Genomic DNA, 5708 nt, shown 5'->3' with positions numbered 1-5708 from the left:
GCTCCTTCCTGCTCCTCAGCCCCTGCCCACAGCGGGGCTGTCCCGGGATTGTCCCTCATTGGGTATTTCCTTTTCCCCAGTCATTATTGATTTGAGTTTCCATGAGCTAAAACGCAAGACTCAAAGGTCACTGGTCTGAGGCCAGACGTCACGCAGCAGGTGAGTCACATCTGACAAACCTGCCTGGGCAGGAGCAGGAGGCATCATTAAAAAGCCCTTGTTTTGGGCCAGTTGGCAAACTCAAGCCCACTGTTCCCTGGGGTACACAAGCAGAGGACAGAGCAGCTTGTGACAGGTTCTAGGACCAGCTCCTGGGACATTGCTCCTGCCAGCAACCCCCAGAGGACAACTGCCCAGCCCACCTACACAGGTCCATTGGGTGGGAGCAGAAAAAAATACACATGATTTTGGTGTGGCCCAGGGCTGGGCCTGGGTGCAAAACCACCCCAGGCCAGCACCTACCACCATGGGGTAAGTGAAGGCCAAAAGCTGTTGGTATCTGCTCGCTGCTCTGGCTGCCTCCACACCTCCCACGCTGGTGGGAGCTGAGCATGGTGATCTGAGCACGGTGATCTGAGCACGGTGATATGAGTGCCTCCACATCTGTACCCCCAAGCTGCCACTGTGGGGGAGACCTGTCAAGCTACAGTGACTCAGTTTGCCCACTGGCACAGTGCGAGCTGAAGCCACTGTGCCACCCCAGCGACCTGTCCTGGCACAGGGTCCCAAAGGCAAGGAGCACATCAGAGACAGCAGCAAGAGCCTCCAGTAGCCTGGGGAGGTACAAGTGTGCAGCCAGGCAGGAAAGAAGCAGAGAAACATCCAGTGGATGCATCCAGGAGGGCAGAGCATTCACCTTGGAGAGCCACCCATGGGGATTGAAGAGCTTCACCCATTAAACTGAAAGCCAAGAGCAGATCAGTGTTTTACAACAGCACAGCTTGTCAGCTCAGGGCAAACCGACAGCAAGCTACATATGAGACCTGATGGCCCATCCCTTCCCCAAATGTTGGGGAGATGGGAGAAGGACATGCTAGGCGCTGAAGAGCTGCTGTAACAAGGCATGGGACCCTTGTCTGAGGACAAGGAGGGAAAAGGCACGATATGCCTGATTTAATACAGACAGGATGACTGTTAACAGCACACCCCAGTGCCTTGTGAACATGTGGGTGAGGTGGAAACATTCCAGGCACAGCGTGGGTCCACATCCTGGCTAAGTCCCACAGAGAAGACAGAGTCACTCTAGCTGAGTCTCCCCAGATTTATCTTATTTCACCTTTCGCTCTTCTGGAGGCTGGAGTTTGCCTTACAGGTCACCTGCTGCCAAATATGTCACAACTTATTTTACTTCCCCTGAACTATAGCATCACAGTTGTATATCCCTATCTTCCCCATGAGCTTGAGAAGGTTTAAGGCAAACCCAGTTCTTTCACAGCATCTCTGTTTCCCCAACAGCACCCATCACCTTTGCACACTTCTTCCATGGGCAAATATTCCAAGCCCAGCCCTACCTACAGCTATTTTTAGAGTCCTCCTAAAACCTGCCGTACATTAACATTTCAGCCACTAGTATAGCTAAGCCAGTGCAAACACCTACTGCAATGTGAATCAAGGCCAACAAATGCATTTGATCTGTGTTATCAGGCTAGAACGGCACCAGAATAAATAATTTCATTTGGGTTTGCATCATCTCTCCACCAGACACCTGCTTGACTACAGCTTGACCTGTCCCCCCTCCTATCAGCAAGCTCTGCTGTTACAATCTCACCGTGGATCACCTTCCCCACTGCAACCCAAGCGCCTGCATGAGCTGCAAAGAGCTTAAACAAAATGGGCTTGTAAACGAGAAAGAAATTACAGCAATCACATCTCATCATCCTCTGCAGGTATGTTCCTGCTCATGGCATCCCATCATCAGCATTGCTTCTCATGACTGCGGGAAGTAAGGATTGAAGAAGAAATTGAATTCCCCAGACCCAGTTTGCCACTGGCCATCCCCATGCACACAGTCGGGGGACTTTCACGGTGTGAGCACCCTGTGGGGTCCAGTTTTCCGATTTCCCAGCTCCTCACACAGGTGCCTGCACACAAGGTACCACCACAGGGAGCTGACCCTGCACCAGGAACGCGGCCGTCTTGGCATCCACAACACAGCCCCGCAGGGTGCAGAGCACACCCCCTCCCACCCCAAGGGCAGCCAGAGGAAATTTAAGGCTGTTGTCCCTCTCAAGCCTGGCCAGTGCCAAGGCCTCGTCACAGCAGCCTTTAACCAAACAGACGTGCAGTGACATTTCAAAAGGCAGCACGACAGAGACGGATACAGGGTGGAAGTCATGAGGATGGAAGCAGTCTGTTTGCAGTGGTGTCCAGTGACAGGACTAGGGGCAATGGGTGCAAACTGAAACATAAGAGGTTTCAGTTGAATATGAGGAAAAACTTCTTTACTCTAAGGGTGACAGAGCACTGGAACAGGCTGCCCAGGGAGGTTGTGGAGTCTCCTTCTCCGGAGATATTCAAAGCCCGCCTGGATGAAGTCCTGTGTAGAATGCTCTAGGAGAGCCTGCTTTAGCAGGGGGGTTGGACTAGATGATCTCCCGAGGTCCCTTCCAACCCTTGCGATTCTGTGATTCTGTGATACCAGTGAGGAATCTGATTCTGCACCCACAAGCGCAAAGTCTGCGTCTCTCTACCAGCAGTGCCTGAGAAATCAGCTGCAGCTTCACAGCTCAACCACTCCTGCACAGCTTAACACTGGCAAGCACTGCAAGGGGCACCACAGAGGAGACCGTCCCACACCATCCCAGCAGACGCTGCCCTGTAACACTTACACCCCATAGCCCCTCACAGCCCCCCTCTCCCAACACTGTATTTTCTCCTGTAGCCCCTTGTACAACCCCTCCACCCACCCAGGGCACAACAAGGGCCAGGGGTTCCCAAAGGTCCAGGGAACCAGAAGGGACACCGCAGCTACAGGGCAGAGTCTCACGAGCAAGGGCCCCATCCCTCTACTCCCAAGCATAGCAGGTCCAGAGATGGAAGAAGCACTCAGCCAGGAGTCCAGACCATCAGGAAAGTTTCCCACAGCAAGGCAGGTCTACAATGAAGCCATAAAAATCAACCTACAGTTCAGGGTCAGGGGGGATAACCAGGGTGAGACACAACTTGGTGATCTCCTGGCAGGTCTACAGTAATAAGGCAGTCCAAGCTGAAAAATCAGTCCACATGCTAAGGTCTGGATGACCAACACTCCTCAATGCAACTCTGGTAGGGACTGGTGGCCCTGGCAGAGTTTAAATGGACCCCCAGGGCCCACGGGCTGGGGCCCCAAGTGGGGCTGGTCAGGGCCATTAAAACCCATTAGTGTCCTGACACCCTGTACAGCTCCTGCCCCCCACCCAGCTCCCTTGCGGCCCCCAGCCTGCAGCTGGTAAGGTGCTTTTGATAGCGTGTCTGGCCCTGCTCACCCATCACTAGGACTGGGTGCTCAGGAGGTGTGCTGGGGTGAGCAGAGGTGGCTGCTGCAGATCATTAAGGATTCATTTGTGGAGGCTGCTCTAGGGACACCTGGGGAGCTGGATTCTTTGCAGATCTTTCTCAAGCCAACCATCAAACTGCTGCTGTGGGCTTCATGGCACTGCTCTGCAAAAAAAGCCTTGTCTGTGCAAAGCAGCAGTGCCTGCTGCAGCAGGGAGCACCCAGGCAGACCCTGCCCCATCCTTGCCAGGGGACCGGGAACTCTCTGCCTGTCCCAGCGTGGCTGAGATGACCAGGGATGGTCCAGCCCTGTGGGCACTGATGGGGACACAGGGCTGATCTGCTCTGCACGATTACAGCCTCTGCTGCCTTCTCTCCCAGGAGGAGGAGGGCAGACCCATAAGCTCCTCTCACACCCAGATGCAAACCCCAACTTACCCCCCAACCACTCACCACGCAGTCACCCATCCCCAGTGCCCCTACAAACAACCCCCCAAACTGCGGGCATCACATTGCTCGGGATTGCGCTGCATTGCATCATCCAGATGCAAAGCAGGCGGGAGGTGTAAATGCAATTGCTGGGCCCATCCAACCCCCCCCAGACTAAATCCCCCTTGTTTTGTGGATGAGGTAAATGACCGTCTGCTCCTCGTGCCCTGCCATGGTAACGAGCTTTCCTGGAAAGTCTAATTGCTTTACCTTCCCAGCAGTGAGTGAGCAGCAGGACTCCGGCAGCCTGTGCGACCCCTTTGCTGCACAGCACCTGTGACCAAGCCCCACGCTCAGATGTGGAGAGAGTTTTTAGCAGTGGCGGTGCCACACATGTTGATCATATGCGTAAGAGAACCCATGGTGCATTGCCAGGTTCTGGGCTGCATCGCCCTCTCAGCAAGACACTGCTGTCACCTGGGGTGTCCCCAAGGACTCCCTCAACAGCCTACCCATCTTTCATCTCATACTTGTAGGGACCAAACTGAGCTGAAAGCAGCTGGCTGCAAACCCAGCACCAGCCTGGTGAGGGTTGGCCACCTACCTGCCAGCCGGGCTCCTTGGGAGTGAGGTTTGCTCTGGGAGAGCCGCACAGGGCTAGTGGGGGGCCAGGACCAAACACTCCCTGGCCAAACCTCTCCTCCCGGCACATTGGGTGCTGCTGCATGATGCCTGGTCCCCCTCTGCTTGCGGCTGCATTTCAACAGCAGCGAATTGCTGGTAATGAACCGTGCCTCTCTATGAGCTGAGAGCCTTCGAGATCAAAGATGCTCTTATAGAAAACCAAAATATTATCACTGGCCTTTAAAGGCCAGACTAAGCTTCTGAGGGAAAAAAATTCAATTTTCTGTAGATCTAATTTGAAACCGTTTTAATGCTCATTAAAGATAGAGAGACCCAAGCAGATTGTGTAGGCTGGAAGACAGGGAGGGAAAAAAAGAAGTTATTATTGACATTTTAGTTTAGGTCTTTATTCTACCCAGAGCTTCCCACTTCTGGCCAACGGCTTTGAATAATGCTATTGTTAGCATGAGAATTGTAATTCTAATGTCCTTTTTATAACCGGCTTGGAAAAAAAACCCTCCTGAAGGCCTTGGCTGAATGCAAAGTAATGGAATTTAGAGTGATGAAAAGAGATCTGAAGATGGAGAAACCTGCAACCCCCACACTGTCACTCCCTGTCCCAGGGTGCTCACGATGCTCACCTGCCCTGGGTGTCCCCCTCTGCAGCGCCTTCCTGGGGTGCTTGCTGGTGGGAGGCGAAGGAAGGGACCATAGCAGCTGCGAGGTCCTCGCATCTCTCAGCTTGGGAGCCCACCAGAGCCATCAGCCAGAGCCACTCATCTGGCCTGAGGAGGTAACGCACCCCGTGCCTGCAGCTGAGGGGTGGGATGGGGACAGGAATGAGCCCAAAGGGGTATTGATTTGCCGCTATCTGTGAGCGCTTGCCACCATGACCCAGCCAGGGACAGGGATTTGCCCCAGGAAGAGGGGACAAGAGGAAACGGCCTCAGGTTGTGCCAGGGCAGGTTTAGGTTGGATATTGGGGAAAATTCCTTCCCCAAAAGGGCTGTCAAGCACTGGAAGGGGCTGCCTAGGGAAGGGGTCGAGTCCCCATCCCTGGGGGGATTTAAAAGCCGGACAGAGGAGGTGCTTAGGGCCAGGGTTTAGTGGTGGGATGGCAGGGTTAGGGGAAGGGTTGGGCTTGGTGATCTTAAAGGGCTTTTCCAACCAAACGATTCTGT

The sequence above is a fragment of the Egretta garzetta genome, unplaced genomic scaffold (assembly GCF_000687185.1).
Source record: "Egretta garzetta isolate BGI_Z169 unplaced genomic scaffold, ASM68718v1 scaffold143, whole genome shotgun sequence".
NCBI classification, from domain to species: Eukaryota; Metazoa; Chordata; class Aves; order Pelecaniformes; family Ardeidae; genus Egretta; species Egretta garzetta.
Note: the sequence above shows the minus strand (reverse complement) of the source record.